The following is a 20,754-nucleotide window of genomic DNA, read 5'->3' as shown; positions in this document are numbered from 1 at the left end:
AGCATAGAGTTGAGAAAACCATAAAAAGGAATGAAATTGGGTCATTAGTAGCAATGTGAATAAACTTAGAGTCTGTCATACAGAGTGAAGTAAGTCAGAAAGAGAAAAATAAATATCATATATTTAAATATATGGAATCTAGAAAAATGGTACTGATTAATCTATTTCCAAGTAGGAATAGAGGTACAGACATGGAGAGTGGATTTGTGGACACAGGGTGGGAAGGTGAGGGTGGGACAAATTGGGAGGGTGGAACTGACATATATACACCACCATGTGTAAAACAGATAGCTAGTGGGAAGTTGCTGTATAGCACAGGGAGCTCAGCTTGGTGCTCTGTGATGACCTAGAGGGGTGGAATGGGGTGGAAGGGTGGGAGGCTCAAAAGGGAGGAGATATATGTATACATATAGCTGATTGGAGAAGGAAATGGCAACCCACTCCAGTGTTCTTGCCTGGAGAATCCCAGGGACGGGGGAGCCTGGTGGGTTGCTGTCTATGCGGTCACACAGAGTCAGACACGACTGAAGTGACTTAGCAGCAGCATAGCTGATTCACTTTTTTGTACAGCAGAAACTAACATAATATTTTAAAGTAAGTGTACTCCAATTTAAAAATAACTAACCAAATAGAGAGAAAATCACATTCTATAAATTATATCTTTGTTCTTCAGATATTTCTAGTCTTAGACTTGGTTAAGAAACAGAGATGAGTTACTGAACTCTCAAATAGTGCTTTGTTGAAAGTAGAATTCTGGTGCTTTATGTGAAGAACCCCAAAGAGATCTTGTCTCCCAAGTGTCAGCCATCCCGTCTAGAGTCCATGTTGCTCTGGTTCATCAATATATTTAGACATTCGTCCACAGAAAGACTCAAAAGTCAGGACTGTATCAAAACCATCTGGCTGACCTCTCAAGGGCCAACTTCATTGTTTGGGTTAACCGCCATCTACCTCTCCCACCAGGCTTTTGTCCAGAATTAATAGTTATGTCTTGCATGGGTGCATGTTTGGTTGTATATTACTCTCTGACTCCATGTAATGAGACCCATCATGCTCCTCTGTTTATGGAATTTTTCAGGCAAGAATACTGGAGTTTGTTGTCATTTCCTTCTCCAGGGGATCTTCCCGATCCAGGGATCAAACCTGCATCTCTTGCATCTCCTGCATTGGCAGGCAGATTCTTTACCACTGTGCCACTTAGGTCATTATAGTTATGTCTGCTCTGCTGAAAATTTATGACTCCCTTCTTGACTGTACTGGCCATGTGTTGCAAAAGACCAAGAACATTTTTTACCCCAAAGAAGTGGCCCACCAAAAGCCAGTTAAGTTATCAGGCATTGGTCAAGCAGACTGAAATTCAGGGTTATTACTTATCTTTGAGAAGAAACTGAGTTATGAACTCTGTGGGAGAAGAGACATCATTAAGACATCAATAAGACATCATCAGTGATGTCTTATTCATCATTCTAAGGAAACTTTGGACTTCCCAGGTGGCATTAGTGGTAAAGAACCTGCCTGCCAATGCAGGACACATAAGAGACACAGGTGCTATCCCTGGGTCAGGAAGATCCCCTGGAGAAGGAAATGGCAACCCACTCCAGTATCCTTGCCTGGAGAATCCCATGGACAGAGGAGCCTGGCAGGCTATAGTCCATGGGATCGTAAAGAGTAGAACACGACTGAAGCGACTTAGCACACACAGCACACACAAGGAAACTTTTGTAACCCAGGGGGTACATAGAAGTCAGGAATCATCCTTGCATATCAGATTCTGAATTCAGATAGCGGCAGAGAGTTGAAGGTCAGTGCAAGAACCAGAATGTGACCGTAACAATTGTGATAGGATCATAAGAACACAATTTAAAATTCTGACTACATTCCAAGCTCTACAAAATGCAGATGAAGTGAGAGACAAACTTCAATATGGAGCATTATTGGTATATGACCTGCCTCTGTCAATATTGGCTCAGATAACTGATTCACTTTACTGCACACCCGAATCTAACACAACATTGCAAATCAAGTATAGGCCAATAAAAATTGTTTTTTCTTTTTTTAAAAAAAGAAACTAAGAGGGAATGACCCTGCAGTTATGGTCAATTAGTAGACAAAACCATGAAGAGGTGTTGAGGATAGAATCAAAAGAAATTAAGACAGGCACTGACTAAAGACACTATCTAGTGTAAACCTCAGAAAGCTCACAGGTATAAGGGCTTTTCTCCTTGCCTATTGTCTCTTTGGGAAGCTAAGTCCAAAACATACTTTTATGTTCTTGATGAGGGGATGGGTGAGGGATGGCAAGATAGCAGTTTGATTTGGTATTTAAATGAAAATTTCCAGATCTTTTATTTCTTCCAAATAAACAAATAGAAAAATAAACAAATATGTATGGTTTAGGAATCACAAATTATCTAAGCTGCCTTAAATTTTTCTGAAATGAAACCAAGTAATAAACAAAAATATAATCAATCACAATCAAAATCTCTTGTAGGCAAGAAAAGGGTGAGAAGAAATTTAAAATATTCAACTTGCATATGGTAGGTATGCTAAAGAAGACTTATAAAAATGTTTTTCATCTGAAGATGGAAACACATCTTTGGCAAATAAAGTTCTTTTAATTTTAAAAAATAAACCATAAACTTGGGGGGGGTTTACTACAAAGCTATATTGAAAAAAAGAGTTCAGTACTAACATAAAGAGAGATATATGGATCAATGGAGCAAAATTGAAAGTCCAGAAATAAACCCATAGATTTATGGACATTTGAATTTCGACAAGGGTACCAAAACATTTCAATGGGAAAAAAAATTCTGAGTGCTGTGACAACTGGATATCCACACACAAAAGAATGAAGTTAGACACTTACCACACCATACACAAAAATTAAGCTAAAATGCATTTAAGACTTACATATAAAGATTGAAACTGTAAAGCTCTTAGAAGAAAACATAGATGTAAATCTTCATGAATATACATTAAGCAATGGTTTCTTAAATATGTCACCAAAATCAAAATCAACCAAAGGAAAAAATAGATAATAAACGGAAGTTTACAAAAATTTTAAACAATTGTATTTCAAAGAACACTCAATTTTCACACAGAACACTCTGTGAGCTGTGTGAAAATACAGCTCACAGAGCAGGAGAAAACATTTGTAAATCATATATCATAAGAGTTTAGGCTTCAAAAAAAAAAGAGTTTAGGGTTCAGAATGTGTAAAAACATCTTGGTGGTTTACTCTCTAAGTCATCTCCAACTCTAGTGACTCCATGGACTGAAGCCTGACAGGCTCTTCTGTCCATGGGATTTCCCAGGTAAGAATACTAGAGTGGATTGTCATTTCCTTCTTCAAAAGACATCTTGCAGCTCAACAATAACAACAAATAATCCAATTAAAACATAAACAAAGGACTTAAATGGCTATTTCTCTGAAGACAATTTTAATTTAAAATTTTTTAATTTTATTTATTTATTTGCTGCAATGTGACATGTGGGATCTTATTTCCCAGAACAGGGATCAAACCAGGGCCCCCCTGCATTGGAAGCATGGAGTCTTAACCACTGTACTGCTAAGGAATTCCCCAAAGATGATTTTTAAATGATCAATAAACCCATGTAGGCTGCTAAACAGCATTAATGGTAAGGTACATGCAAATCAAAACTAAAATGAAATACCACTTTACATCCACCCACTAGGATGGCTAGAATCAAAAAGAGGGACAGCAACATGCATTCACCAGGATATAGAGAAATTGAAATCCTTATAAATTACTGAAGGGAACTTTACACGTGTAATTCCCTTAGAAAACAGTTTAGCAATTGCTGAAAAGGTTAAATACAGAGTTATCATATGACCCAACAATTCCATTCTCAAGAGAATTAAAACCATTGTTCATATAAATATTTTACACAGGTCTCCTGCATAGTATGCAAATTCTTTGCTGTCTGAGCCACCAGGGAAGCAGCATTATTCAAAATAGTCAATAAAAATGCTGCTGCTGCTACTGCTGCTAAGGCGCTTCAGTCGTGTCCGACTCTGTGAGACCCCATAGATGGCAGCCCACCAGGCTCCTCTGTCCCTGAGATTCTCCAGGCAAGAATACTGGAGTGGGTTGCCATTTCCTTCTCCCAATAAAAATGGAAATGACTCAAATGTCCATTAACTGAAGGACAAACAAAATGTGATGTATCCTTTCAATAGATTATTATTTAGCAATGTCCATTAGTTGAAGGAAAATGTGATATATTATTCAACAATGAAAAGGAAAGATGTACTGATACATGCATTGAAAATGAAACCAATTAGATACTGATACATGATCTCACATGGATGCACCTGGAAAACATTACAATTGAAAATTAAGTCAAAGAAGACAGTCACAAAAGACCATTTATTGTATAACTCCATTTATATGAAATGTCAAAACAGGCAAATGCATAGAAATAGAAAATAGATTAGTGATTAACAGTAGCTGGAGGGAGGAGAGGAATGAAGATGACTGCTTCACAGTAAAGGGTTGCTTTTGGGGGTGTTTAAAATATTCTGGAATTAGTGGTGATTTTGCACATTTTATAAATATACTAAAAAACACTGAATCATACACATTGAAAGGTTAAATTTTATGCAATGTGAGTTATATCTCAATAAAAATGTTATTAAAAATATTGATGACTCTCTCCAGGAAATATAATGAATTCAGAATGGATCCTGGAATTTTTCATAAGTATTTCTTCATCTAAAACATTGGGAGAATGGCATTGAAACATGTATAATATCATATAAAAAACAAATCACCAGTCCAGGTTCGATGAAGGATACAGGATGCTTGGGGCTGGTGCACTGGGATGACGCAAAGGGATGGTATGGGGAGGGAGGAGGGAGGGGGGTTCAGGATTGGGAACATGTGTACACCCATGGTGGATTCATGTTGATGTATGGCAAAACCAATACAATATTGTAAAGTAATTAGCCTCCAATTAAAATAAATAAATTAAAAAAATAAAGATCATGCATGGCAAAAGTAAATAAATAAAGCTGTCTTTTAACATTTAAAAAAAATTTAAAAAAAATAAAACATTTGCAAGGTTTTCTTTTTACCCACCTGGTCCAGAGAAATATATGTATATATAAAACCAAGGTTGGGGGAGGAATTCAGCACTTACAGGAACTTAAATGAAAATGAAAAACTTTGTGTAAAAACTGGGAATGTTTTGTAATGAGCCACTGAAAAACCAAATTTGTTTAACCTTTTGGGTTCCAAGGTCCCTTTTGTGTTCAAGTAGTTGAGTCTGGTAACATAACTTGCAGTAACAATCATTGGCTACTCAACATCCATTTAGAGGAAACTTTTTGTATATTTTTAGCTTTCTATCTCAAAGTGGAAATTTCAGTGTTAGCTCAATCAGTTGGCTTTCAGAGATGTTCAGAAGTTTCAGAGATGAAAGCAGAACACAAGAAAGAGAAAGAAAAAAAAATAATTCTTAAAAATGCAAGAGTTCTCCAGTGCTCTGAAGGCTGAACAAGGATGTGTGTGTGTGTGCACATACAGGCATACAAAAGCAAGGGAGTGGATGCTGAAGACACAAGTGTCAGAAAACGTGATTTAAAAAGATAACTTGGCACGGCAGCATATAAATAATGTCAGAGGATGTGAAATATTCATTTCTACCTTTCTGGAGGAAACTGTAATATTCCAAAGAGGTTGACCGTTGAGTATCACAGAATAAAGGCACAAAACATCAAGAAATTTCATAAACAACAAAAGCCCATAATTTTCTTTTCTTTTTTACTTTTTAAAACAAAGATGAACAGGACGTAGGACATGTTCTTTTCTTAATGGCTTAAATGAAGTATAATTGATACATAATAAGCTGCAATATTTGTAAAGTGTTCAAAATGGTAGTTTTGCCACATGTTCACACCTGTAATACCATTACCATAATCAAGATGTAACAAATCAACAAAACCAACATCCCCAGAAATTTCTTAGTGTCCCTTTGCAATCCCTCCTTCTCATTCCTTCCAAGGCACACTATCCTACCTCCAAAACTCCCCCTACCTTCCCTGAGCAGCAACTTCTCATTGGCATTTTGTCACAGCATGTTACTTTGTATTTTCTGGAGTTTTGTATTAATGAATTCTTACAGAGTCTACTCTTTCTTTTCTGGTTTCTTTTAACTACATTATCTTGATATTCATATTGTTTTGTGTTTTAATAATTCACTCTTTTTATTGCCTATACCACAATTTTTATTTATATCATCTGTTGATTGACATCTGAGTTGTTTTCAGTCCTGAGTTGTTGCGAATAAAGCTGCTATAAACACTTGTGTATAAGTCTTTGTGTGGTCATGTGCTTTCATTTGTTGATTAACTTCTGAAAACATACAAACTATTAATATGGCAATCAGGATTTATTTTGACTCAGAAACAGTATATTACTGATTTTTTTTTACTTCAAGATGAATTTCTTTCCCTTGAAGTTTTAAGTTATCTAAAATCCTTGCTACAAAATGACAAAACTACTGCTATTTGAATCAGTTCTGTGTAATAATCTGTCAAATCATCAGTAGTACAATTATATGGTTGCTTATAAATTACAACATAATTTACAGTTGCAAATTAATGCTTTTATTTTAAAATATATTTTATGTTGATGGTAGGTATCATTGAATTGTCAGTGACCTTTCCCTTTACTTTTCATTTCCTTTTATTTTTAACCCTGAGACGTATAAATTGTAAAACAAGGCAAAGTTATTTGAAATTATTTTTGTATGGAATCACAAAAGACCTCAAATAGACAGAGCAATTTAGAGAAGGAACAAAGCTGGAGGCATCACACTTCCTAATTTCAAATTATATTACAAAGCTACAGTAATCAAAACATTATAGTACTGGCATAAAAGCAAACATATAGACCAATGGAACAGAATAAAGAGTGCAGAAATAAATCCATGTATACAAAATCAACTAATCTATGACAAGGGCACCAAAAATATACAATGGAGAAAAGATAGTTTCTTCATTAATGATGCCGGGCAACTGGATATTCCCATGCACAAGAATGAAATTGGACCCTTGGAAAAAGAGTTTTGGAGAACATTTATTGATTTTTCTATAGAACATCTGTTGAGATTCATTTCTCATATTTTTCCTACCTTTTACCATGACAGTACTGGGTAAGATACTGCTTCAATCCAGCCCAAATTAATGTATTGTGAGGACTGCTTTCATAAGGGTCTGGGTTGCTTGAGATCAAAGCTACATTCACAATGTTTGCTGAATAAAGGAAGAGGGGGGGTGGTAAGAACTGTGTTGTTCATACCCTACATATATTAATATCAGGCTTCCCTGATATCTCAGTTCATAAAGAATCCGCCTGCAATGCAGGAGACCTGAGTTCAATTCCTGGGTTGGGAAGATCCACTGGAGAAGTGATAGGCTACCCACTCCAGTAATCTTGGGCTTCCCTTGTGGCTAAACTGGTACAGAATCTGCCTGGAGTGCAGGAGACCTGAGTTCGGTTCCCTGGGTTGGGAAGATCCTCTGGAGAAGGGAAAAGCCACTCACTCCAGTATTCTGGCCTGGAGAATTCCATGGACTGTATAGTCCATGGGATCACAAAGAGTCAGACACTAATAAATTTTTGTTGGGATATAGTTGCTTTACAATGTTGTGTTAGTTTCTTCTGTACAGCAAAGTGAATCAGCTTTAGGTATACATATATCCCCTCTTTTTAGATTTCCTTCCCTTTTAGTCAACACAGAGCACTGAGTAGCGTTCCCTGTGCTACATAGTAGGTTCTTATTAGTTATCTATTTTATACTTAGAAGTATATATATGTCAATTTCAATCTTCCAATTCATCTCACCCCTCTTTCACCCTGGATATCCATAAGTTTGTTCTTTATATCTGTGTCTCTGTTTTTGTTTTGGAAATAATTTCATCAATACCACTTTTCTAGATTCCAGATATAAGTCATATTATATAAAATATTTTTTTCTTTCTGGCTTACTTTGAATGGCAGTCTCTAGGTCTATCCACATCTCTGCAAACAGCACTATGTTGTTCTTTTTATGGCTGAGTAATATTCCATTATATATATTTTATAATTTTATATATATATATATATAATACTACATCTTTATCCATTTCTCTGTTAATGGACATCTAGATTGCTTCTACGTCCTGCCTATTGTAAATAGTGCTGCAATGTATATTGGGATGGATGTATCTTTTGGAAGTTGTGGTTTTCTCCAAGTATATGCCCAGAAGTGGGATTGGTGGGTCATATGGTAGTTCTATTTTTAGGTTTTTTAGGAAACCCCATACTGTTCTCCATAGTGGCTGTAACAATTTATATTCCCACCAACATTATAGGCAGGTTCCCTTTTCTCCACACCCTCTCCAGCATTTATTGCTTATAGATTTTTTTTAAGATGGCCATTCTGACCAGTGTGAGGTGATCCCTCACTGTAGTTTTGAATTTTCACCTCCTCGTGATACCTCTAATAATTAGTGATGTTGAGCATCTTTTCATGTGCTTGTTGGCTATCTATATCTCTTTGGAGAAATGTTTATTTAGGTCTTATATCCATTTTTTGATTGGGTTGTCTGGGTTTTTTTGTTATTGAGTTGTATGAGTTGTTTGTGTATATTGGAAAATTGTTTGTGTATATTGGAAATTAACCCCTTGTTGGTTGCATCATTTGTAAATATTTTCTTCTATTCTGAGGGCTGTCTTTTTGTTTTGTCTAGGTCCATCTTCCCTGTGGGAGCACTCATCCGTTCAGATGTTTTGTAGGTGCTGAGTTTCTGCTAAGCTGGTCATGGGTGTGTCAATTCATGGTTTGCACAGCTGTGAAGAGAGATTTCAGCTTTTCTTCCTCAGTTGCACGGCCTCTGGTGCTCGGCTGTGGTTTTAGTCCCACCTCTGCATGTGGGCTATCCACAGGGGTCTGCTCCAGAGGCTACCCTGGAGTACTCAGATCCACTCCAGTGAGGACAGGGTATGGAGGTGGCATGGCCACGGGAGTCACAGGAACCCCAGTAGCAACAGGTGCACGAGGAAGTTGGTGAGAAATCCGGCCCCACTGGTGACGAGGACTGTGGGGAGGTCCATAACCACTGGCACAAGAGATTCAGCCCTGGGTAGGAGCCTTTCCTAGCTCCTGGCCACTGTCACAAGATAGTCAGCCTCAGCAGGGGCCTTTCCTATTGCCCAGTGGCAGGTGCTCAAGGGCCATACCCATTGGGGGCCTTACCTAGTGTTTGGCTGCACCCCTCTAAAGACAGCCCTTTTCAGTTCACTGTGCAGGGCAGCAGGAGAGTCAACCACCACACTGGGATGGATCTGTGGGCGGATAGAATTGAGGATGAGGGAATCTGGAAGCAGTTGTGACCTCCTTAACCTTAAGACCTTACTTTTGAAGCTAGAGACTCCAGAGTTCAGAGCTAGAAGACCCAAAAGAGCACCAGGCAGCTGAAACTTGCTCAAGGACACAAAACAGATTATTAAAACACATGCTGTCAGGTGGGGAAAGCAAGATGGCAGAGTAAAAGAGTAAAAGGCCCAGCCCTGGTGGGGGCCTTTCCTGGTGCCTGGGGCCAGAATGTGGGGAGAGAAGCTGCAATAGCAGCTTCAGCCTCCACACATGACTCAATAATGGCACCTCCACAAGCATTCTTCATTGCAGATTTCCTCACTCCCTGCCCCCTCAGGCTATCTCTTTGCATCCAGCAGCAGTCCTCTCCCCGGGTTTGCTCTCCAATCCCCATGTTCCAGCTCCCAGCCCCTGTGCACACTAGCAGACACATTTCCCAGCACACAAGGCTGTGGCATGAACCATCTGTGTAGGTCTCACTCTATCCTGCCTTCCACAGATCGGTCATTTCACTCTCCTCTTACAGCCCCATATGCTCTCCTTCTGCCCCAACTGACCTCCCCATCAGTGAGGAAGCTCCCCAGATATAAGAACTCACCACTCTTTCAGCTCCCCCTCATAGGGGCACAGGTCCCGCCCTGCTTCCTCTCTAATTCTTTTCCCTTCATCTTTCATCCTACCCAGTTACATGGGGATCTTTCTTGTCCTTTCTTGCGCCTGAGGTCTTCTGCTCATGTTATGCTGGTGCTCTGTGAGAACTGCCCCATCTGTAGATGTAGTCTTGATGCATTTGTGGAGTGAGATCAACTCCATGTCTAGCTACTACTCTGCCATCTTGCTTTCCCCACCTGACAGCATGTGTTTTAATAATCTGTTTTGTGTCCTTGAGCAAGTTTCAGCTGCCTGGTGCTCTTTTGGGTGTTCTAGCTCTGAACTCTGGAGTCTCTAGCTTCAAAAGTAAGGTCTTAAGGTTAAGGAGGTCACAACTGCTTCCAGATTCCCTCATCCTCAATTCTATCCGCCCACAGATCCATCCCAGTGTGGTGGTTGACTCTCCTGCTGCCCTGCACAGTGAACTGAAAAGGGCTGTCTTTAGAGGGGTGCAGGAGGTGGCACCTGGGCTCTGAGGGAGCAAGCAATTCACAGAGACCCCAGAAAGCCACGCCCTAGAGCCATGTGTAGGTGAGAGAGGTCTAAACCTGGGCCCCCCTGCAGCAGTGCCTGCCTTTGATAGGAGTGGCAACGGGAAATTTGTGTCTACATTTCCAATTTTCCTACAAGGAACACATTTAATAATAATAAAGAAATAACTTTTTCAAAAGCACACTGCATTCAGGTTTCAAGGCTCTAGCCCCCATACCTCCTGCACTGCCCCCTCACCACCCAGCTCTGAAGCACAGGGTCCCAGGTTTCAGTGTTGGTTCATCTTTAAAGGAAGCTCTAGACAGACCTTTAATGCATTTCATCTTAGCCAAAAGGCCCCGAAGCAATAGATAGACCTTTAATAATAAAATTTTATACTTAGTGTCTTGGGAGAAACTTCATGTATATTATGCCATACTATGCTGCAATCCTCATGAAAATCTCATAGGGTAGGTAGTAGTATTATTATCTTTTTACAGAATGCTAGAGGCTGGATAGGTTAAATAGCTTTTTTTAATCACATGACTAGGAAAAGGCAGAATAGGGGGTGGAACCTGGATTTGATGAACCCCACAGGTCATTTGTGGGGTTCACCAGGGGAAGACATAGGAAGAGATGGTTGGATGGTATCACTGACTCAATGGACATGAGTTCAAGCTAGCTCTGGGAGATGGTGAAGTACAAGGAAGCCTGATGTGTTGCAGTTCACGGGGTTGCAAAGAGTCGGACATGACTGAGCAACTGAACAACAACAGGTCATTTGTGAAGGAAGGTGATAATACTTAATGCTTATTCTAGGCAAGAAACTCCCTTAAATGCGTTATAAAACTGTCCAAAAATTTAATTACCACAACGAAGTAAGAACCATTATGACCTCCATTTTACAGTTCTATGTATTTCCATAGGGCTTCCCTGGTGGTTCAGGGGTAAGAATTCCACATGCTAAGGCAGGATACTCCAGTTTGATTCCTGGGTCGGGAAGATCCCCTGAAGAAGGAAATGGCCACCTACTCCAGTGTTCTTGCCTGATAAAGCCCATGGACAGAGGAGCCTGGCGGGCTATAGTCCATGGAGTCACAAGAGTCAGATATGTCTTAGCGACTAAACAACACCAACAGTTTCCATAACTAAGTGTAGAGTTACATATATTGCACCCAGTGTTACATATACTGGAAGCAAGCAGAAGTGCAGGAAGGTAATCTGGGTTTTCTTATCCCTAGTTGAATGTTCTTTCCTCTATGCCATCTTTTATCTATTAGGAGAATTATCTTAAAACATGGAGAGCAATCCCCTTTCTTGTGCACTTAGGGATCAAGTTGAGCTTGAGCAGTAGTGAGAATTCTGGAATTTAAATTTAGAGAATGAGGACAGACATAGTTAACTTATGTTTTCGATGTTACACAAAGAACTTTGAAGTGGTCTAAAATTTTCCTTGATTGGACTCAAATTGACACCATTCCCTTATTTCTATTTTAAATAATTACAAGCAGAGAATAAATTCTATAGTTTTGTAACCAAAATCATCTTAAATATTCAGAAGTCAAACACATTCATCTTTTTGCCCACAATCTCAAGACAAAGTTCTGTGGCAGATTACTAAAATGAAAGACCACAAAACTAACCAAATCTTAATTTTTATTGGCATATAATAGACAATAAGGCAATATTACACTTCATACAAAGATATGCCACTGCTTAGGGAAATGGAGATAAATATGAAACTGAAAAATCTAGTAGGAAAGATTACAATTTAATCAACAATGATGGATGTGCATAGAATACCATTGTTATACTATTTAAACACTTTTGGTGTCTGGTGATAATTACTAACCAACTGCTCTCTTGTATAAAGAGACCTTCCATAATTTAGGGTAATATTAATCTTATTCAATACTCAAGACTCATAGAATTCTCAGAAATTAAAAGTTTTAATTATATTTAAATATGGCATGGAATCAGTCCCTAAACTGTATTTGTAAAAAACAAAACTTAGGCCTAGAGTAAAAATTGATGATGAAACTGTACAATTTAATTACACTGAGTCTATGTATTAAAATGCCCATTAACAGCCTTTTAACTTCACAAAGATTTGTACTATGTTCAGTGAATGATTTACTGTCAAGTCAAAGACCTTATCCTTTATTTTGAGTTATCAAATTCTAGTTCTATTTTTTTTAATGTATAATGTGTTGGTCTAATACATTTAATATCATTGAGATAATCATATTCATATACTTCAATTTCATCAAACATGAAAGGAATATATAGCTATTGTACAAATTAAAAAATATAAGAATTATGTGAAGGAAATAAAATCAAGCATTATCCCACTATTCAGAGATAACCTGTTAATATATTTAGTGTATACCCTTTTCAGGCTTTCTACGCTTCTTATAAGGAGAAGGCAATGGCAACCCACTCCAGCACTCTTGCCTGGAAAATCCCATGGATGGAGGATCCTGGTAGGCTGCAGTCCATGGGGTTGCACAGAGTCAGACACGACTGAAGCGACTTAGCAGCAATAGCAGCAGCATGCTTCTTATATACTATTTTAAAAGAGAGATCTTTCTCCACACATAATTTTGCATCTTGTTTTTGTTTTTTTCTTAATACAATATTACTGAATTTGCTTCTTCTTATCTTATTCACACTTTGGCCCACTCTCATCCAGCTTTCCACCTTTCCAATGAAACTGATGTCTAAATGGACACATTTCTGTCTTCATCTTTGCTGACAACTCAAATGCCATTGTCCTATATGGCAGCCACTAGCCACATTTGGCTATTAAATTAAATTCAGTTCCTCAGTCACAGTATCCATCTTTCAAGTGTTCAATAGCCAGCTGTGGCTAGTGGCAGCTGTGTCCTACAGCACAGATCTAGAATATTCTCATATAGAAGCTTCACTATAGAAGCTTCACTTGGACACTGCTGTCTCAACAGCTTTTGACAAAATTATCCAGTCCTTCCTTTTCAAGAAAGTTTCCCCACTAGCTGCTATGAAAACCTACTCTTCTCTTACTTTAATATGGCCTGTTCTTGGTCTCCTTTACTGGATACTCTTTTCTTTTTTTTCAAAAAAATTTTATTTTATATTAGAGTATAGCCAATTAACAATGTTGTGATAGTTTCAGGTGCACAGCAGAGAAACTCACTCATACATACTGATCCTCTTATTTTCATCATAAAAATGTTAGCATATACTAGAGCTTGATTTATAGACTTCTATTCCTTTCACTCTGTACCCTTACCTTAGGTGATCAGATCAAGCCATGGATTTAAATAACATTCCTAAACTGGGTACTCCCAGAATTATATCTCCAGCCATAATCTCTAACTTTGAACTCCAGACATATGTCTATTGTCTACTCAACATTTTTGGTTTCAACTTTATATGTTGCAAATTGTCTTATTTTCAATCCTCCAAAATTTATTCTTACCTAAGTGTTCCCTAGCTCAGTAAGAGGTTTCAAAATCTACCAAGTTAGTCTAAAAATTAAAAGTCACTTTTTTGTAATGTTTTTCCCTCTACTCTCAAAGAATCCATCTCCTTTTCTTTATTTAATAATTTAAAAAAGAAGAAATACTTAAGGCATGCTGAGAGAAAAAGTTTAATAATACAGGAATGAGAAAAGTACAAAATGATAATACAATAAAGGCAAGTGTTGTGATGTTAATTTTAAAAAAGAGGTAAATTGTAAACTGTGCCAAAAGAAGTATTTCATGTTCACAAAACATATTCTTGATAGAAAATATGCTTCAGATTATATAAAGGAAACACAGGTGAATGTACAAAGAGAAACAGCAGATGAATTAATCTTCAAGGACGGATCTTTTCTCATAACTTATTTAACAGATCAAGGTAAACAAAAATGCATAACAGTTTTGTGAATTTGGATAATTCACCAACTATCTTGTTCTGAACCATACAAAATTGTATCAAAAGTACATATTCTTTTTAAATATTAAATATCAATAGAAAGTAAAATATTATATTTAAAAAACTTTTGTGCTGACAGCAAAAATTATAAAATATCTCAGAATAATATTGGCAAATGAATGAAATCTCTGTAAATCACTTTGGTATTTAAAAGACAAGATCCAAAAGATGTGCCACATTATTTGATAGGAGGATTTGACAAATAGGTTATAAATTTCATCTCTAAGTGCTAATTTAGTGGTTTAGTGGTACAGCTAAGATAATTTTGAAAATAACATTGAAAGGAATTTGCACTGCCAGATTTGAAAATATTTATGTATTGTAAGGCTAAAATAAATCAATGTACGACTGATAAGAGAATAAACAAAAACTTCTTATCTACATAATCTATGTCTTTATGTGTATGAACTTTATATATCATAAAGGTGGCATTTCAAATCAGAAAATACTGATGGGGCAATTGGCTGCCAAGTCATTCCTAATCACAGAGGTAAAGTTTTAAAAATCTTACAGGATAAGACTAAGAGAATCAATTGCAGTTAAAAACATTTTTCTGTATCTAAGAAATCTCATGAATAATTAATCAAAACTCAAAGGCTAGTGAAACCTGGATAATATTTGCAACGTATGACAGAATAAGGGTAGATACCATTATTACATAGAGTTCTAACAAATAAATGCTGCTGCTGCTGCTAAGTCGCTTCAGTCGTGTCCGACTCTGTGCAACCCCATAGACGGCAGCCCACCAGGCTCCCCCGTCCCTGGGATTCTCCAGGCAAGAACACTGGAGTGGGTTGCCATTTCCTTCTCCAATGCATGAAAGTGAAAAGTCAAAGTGAAATCGCTCAGTTGTGTCCGACTCCTAGCGACCCCATGGACTGCAGCCTACCAGGCTCCTCCATCCATGGGATTTTCCAGGCAAGAGTACTGGAGTGGGGTGCCATTGCCTTCTCCAACAAATAAATGAGACAATTGCAAATATCCCAGTAGAAAAATGTTTGAAGGGCAAGAACATGAAATTTACCAAAAAAAGGAATAGGAAAGGTAAACCTATAAAAATAAATTCCATATAATTAAATAGTAATCAAATAAATTTGAACTAAAAATACTGTAATAATATTGCTTCTATAGCTTCTCTATCAAATTAAAACAAATTTCTTTATGGTTAACTATCCAGTATTGACAAGGAATTGAAATTTTTCATACTTTGTTGGTGAGATTGTAACTTACCATGACCTTTAAGTAAGGGAAGTAATTAATATGTATGAAAAGTCTTTTAGCTATTTGTCAAATATGAAAACTGACTCAAATTACACTTCTATGAAACTATACTGAATGATTAGAAATAGGCATAAATTCAATGAAATCTACAGGATAATGGTTTCATTTTTCTGTATAGTATTATTTCATAGGAAACATGAATATATATATATATATATGTACATGTATGTATATATTTGTATAAACAAGAGAAGATTTGCTTGAACAAAGCAAGATCTATCAAATCTTGGCTATTGCCATCAAATAAGGTATCTACATTATACTTGTCCCACTCTTTGTCCAGAAGTATGGTGACCCAGTCCTTCCTTCAGGCATACCAAAGCTCTTCTCTTTTCTGCTTCCACCCACAGACTTTACTTATGGACTCTGCCTCTCTGGATACATCTACCACAGGCTTCCTGACAAGCTGTATCCTGGCAGCGGCCATTCTTCTATGAAATAAGAAAGAGAGAAGAGGGAGAGTTAACTATAATGGCCCCAGCCTTGTCCCATAATGCAATTTCCTTGAAGCCAAGAGAAGCCTGTTTTGGTCTCTAAATGATCTGATCTTTGAGGATAAGAGCCAGGGTACACATATGTGTATATGTGCATGCTCAGTCATGTTCGATTCTTTGTGACTCCATGGACTGTAGCCCCCCAGGCTCCTTGGTCCATGGAATTCTCTAGGCAAGAATACTGGAGTGGGTTGCCATTTCCTTCTCCAGGATCAAACCTGGGTGTCCTGCATTGGCAGGCGGATTCTTTAAGACTAGCACCACTTGGGAAGCCCTAGGTGTTTTATTTCTATACAGTATTTCTATAAAACATTTCCCTCCCTTTTACAGGTTAGCATGTGTAATCTAATTTACTGCCAAGTCAGCACTTGACTTTTCAAGCAAAGTTTTGAGTAATAGTTCAGTTCAGTCGCTCAGTCACGCCCGACTCTCTGTGACCCCATGAACTGCAGCACGCCAGGCCCCCCTGTCCATCACCAACTCCCGGAGCCTACTCAAACTCACGTCCACTGAGTCGGTGATGCCATCCAACCACCTCATCCTCTGTCGTCCCCTTCTCCTCCTGCCTTCAATCTTTCCCAGCAGCAGGGTCTTCCCCAATAAGTCAGCTCTTTGCATCAGGTGGCCAAAATATTGGAGTTTCAGCTTCAACATCAGTCCTTCCAATGAACACCCAGGACTGATTTTCTTTAGGATGGACTGGTTGGATCTCCTTGTAGTCCAAGGGACTCTCAAGAGTCTTCTCCAAAACCATTGTTCAAAAGCATCAGTTCTTCGGTGCTCAGCTTTCTTTATAGTCCAACTCTCACATCCATTCGTGACTACTGGAAAAACCATAGCCTTGACTAAACAGAGTAATAGATTATTAGTTAAAGATTTTGTTTTAGTTATTATCTTTTCAGGTGTCTGTATAAATATTTTCTTGGGCAATTGAAAGAGGCTGCATCAGAATTTGCTAGCCAAAATCATGACCAACTGTTAAGCTTTTTCTCCTGACTGTGAAAACAATGTTTTAATATTATGGAAGTAGATATCATGATGATATGCTTGTTAGGCATCATAAATATCTTGGGTAAAATGGAGTATAATTTTTAAACAGCTTCATTGAGATATAATTCACATTCCATGCAATCCACCCATTTAAATTCTACAATTAAATGTTTTATAATATATTCACAGAACGTGCAACCATCACCATTCCAGAACATTTCCCAGAACATTTTCATCATTACAAGAAAGAAACACTGTACCCGTTAATAGTCACTCCCTGTTTATCCCCAACCCCCTATCCAAGTTCTGGGCAACCATTCATCTTTCTGTCTCTACAGATTTAGCTTTTCTGGACATTTCATATGAGTTGAATCATACACTATAAGTTCTTTTGTATCTGAATTCTTTCATTTAGCACTATTTTCAAGGTTTGTCCTTATAGAAGCATGAATCATTATTTCATTCCTTTTTACTGCTGAATAACATTCCATTGTATGGATATAGAATATTTAGCAGTTGGTGCACATTTAGGTAGTTTCTACTTTTTGTCTCTTATGAATAACACTGCTCTGAAAATGTCTGTATTTTTAAGACATGTTTTCATTTCTATTGGGCATATACCTATGAGTGGAATTGATGGGGTATAGGGTAACTTTGTGTTTAGCTTTTTGGGAAAATGCCAAAGTGTTTTTCACAGCGATTTCACCAATTTACCTCACCATTGAGATGCAGGTTCAATCCCTTAGTCGGGAAGATCCCGTGGAGAAGGGCATGGTAACCCACTCCAGTATTCTTGCCTAGAGAATCTCATGGACAGAGGATCTTGGGCTACATTCCATGGGGTCAGACACGACTTAGTGACTAAGTACACACAAGCACACGGCAATGTAGGAAGGTTGTTGTCATGTTTGGATTATAGCCATGGTAGTAGATGTAAAGTGGTGTCTCATTGTGGTTTTGATTTGCATTTCCTTGATGACTAATGATGTCAAACACCATTTCACGTGTTTCTTTCATATATCTTCTCTGGAGAAATGTTTTTTCATGTCAATAGATTTAATTTTTAAATCATATGCTAGTTATTGTCTGTTGCCATGGATGAGAAGGCATATGGAAAGTATTTGAAAAATAAAATGCCTAGTGCATTACACCTTCCTGTTTTTACTGCATTCTTCAATTCTTTGTGTACTGACCAAACCTTATCAGAGATACCACGTGAAATCTTTAGAAAAATGTCCTATTTTTCATCTTACATTCCTGATTACATGTTTGTCATTAAAATCTCTTCACTTATTTTATCTAACTAAAAGCAAGATCAGATTCCTTAATTTTAGACTTTTGAATAGAAAGTACATTAGATATTACTGTGAATTTAAATTACAAAGAAATATTTAAAATGTTTGATTTATTAAATCAAATTCATTTTAACCCAGAAGGAAACTGGATCTATATGTAGCAGGATACTTTTTTCTTTGTTTTGAATGATCCACCATCTTATACAAGATAGAGGAATTACTTGTGACAGACTGACAATTAAGTCTTAAATGTACTCAGTGTCTATTAGGAAAATACTTCTACAGCTTGCTTACTGTCGCCCACTTATTCCTTTTCCCTCATTTTACTGCTGCTAAGGCTAGAGCTCATCTTGATTGGGCCATGAGCTCTTACTACCCCCATGTGGCCTCTAATTGACCTACAGCTGGATTCACTGCTGCTGCTGCTGCTGCTAAGTCGCTTCAGTCGTACCCGACTCTGTGCGACCCCATAGACGGCAGCCCACCAAGCTCCCCGTCCCTGGGATTCTCCAGGCAAGAATACTAGTAACAAGAAACTTAGTCACCTTTAGAAGCAACTCATTTTGTATTTGGACAGATGGCTCAGCAGTAAAGAATTCACCTACAATGCAGGAAATGCAGGTTCCACCCCTGGGTCAGGAAGATCTCCTGGAGGAGTGGCAACCCACTACAGTATTCTTGCCTAGAGCATCCCATGGACAGAGGAGCCTGGTGGGCTACAGTCAGGAATAAGCAGTCACTCAACCTGAAAGAGGGTTATTACCCTACTTCTCCATTCCTTCTGATTTAGCAAAAGAAAGTGAGGACAGGTTGTTTGAGAGCACACTCCATTTTTATTGCAACTGCCTACAACGAAGCCTCCAGTGGAAGTGAAATTCTTCCTGCCCTTCCTTATGCTCTTGGTTCCATGGCCCTTACTCTGTGCTGTGCTGTGTTCAGCTGCTTCAGTCACGTCTGACTCTTGGTGACCCTATGGACAGTAGCCCACCAGGCTTCTCAGTCCATGGGATTCTCCAGGTAAGAAAACTGTAGTAGGTTGCCACGCCCTCTGCCACGGGATCTTCCCAACCCAGGGATTGAAACTGCAGTTCCTGAAGCTCCTGCATTGCAAGTAGATTCTTTACCACTGAGCCACAGAGGAAGCCCCAGCTCATACTCTATCCATATTCAATTTCTGGTTCTTCTCAGATCCTTTCATTTGCTTTCTCAGTCCACTCACTATCTCTGGCTAATAAGCCATCAGCCAGTAATAAAAATCCTTGCTTAGAGAAGAGAGACATTGTTCCCATCATTATTTTCCCAAGCACCTTTCTAATATTTTTCTCTGTTATCCATTCTCTGAAATATAAACTTTTCTCATTAACCAAATTAATGGTACATGCCTCCCTAGAAATCTCTCTGCTGACTACTGGTCTCAAATGTGTGTGTGTGTGCATGCTCAGTCGTGTCTGACTCTTTGCAACCCCATGGACTGTAGCCCACCAGCCTCCTCTATCCATGGAATTTTCCAGGCAAGAACTGGAGTGGGTTGCCATTTCCTTCTCCAGGGGATCCTCCTGATCCAGGGATCCAACCCATGTCTCTTGGGTCTCTGCAATGGCAGGAGGATTCTTTACCACTAGCACCACCTGGGAAGAAACCTCTTTGCTGACTACTGGTTTCAAATAAGAAATTTAAAATAGAATTCTTTTGATGGTAAATATTAAAGGAGGTGGAGAGAAGTATCTGAAATCACTTTCTGAATTCTTTGTCTCATTTTATGTGATTGGTGAGCAGAGAGTAGAAAATTCAGTGGTTCATTATTTAAACTTGTGTGGGTATGGATGCGGGTGTAACTGTTGATGTTCTTCTCAATTTGCATTAAGTCTAGAGCACATGCACAAATACTTATTAACTTAGAGATTAATCTTTCTTTAGTAATAAAAAAGGTTTTAATCACAGCCTGGAGGATGGGGAATCTAGGGTCACAAAAATTATTTAAAACAAAAACTTAATTCGTTATAGAAGTTTGCTGCAGATAGAAGCTTCCCCTAGTGTGCTGTTATTCTAAGCCTTCCTTTCTGTTCCACCTGAAGGTGGCACTGTTTCCACAAACTAATTTCTCAGGACTCAAAGGTAGGCACTCATCTTGCCAACAATACTGAAAAGGTCAAACCACTACAGAACACCACTTTGTATCACCGAAATATAATAAGCAAGAAAATTTAGATAGCTTATGCTCATCTCAA

This window comes from Bos grunniens, chromosome X (genome assembly GCF_055505025.1).
Source record: "Bos grunniens cultivar Pamir isolate PY7600 chromosome X, Bosgru_T2T1.0, whole genome shotgun sequence".
NCBI lineage: Eukaryota > Metazoa > Chordata > Mammalia > Artiodactyla > Bovidae > Bos > Bos grunniens.
The sequence above is the reverse complement of the archived record's forward strand: the minus strand, read 5'-3'. Positions refer to the sequence as shown.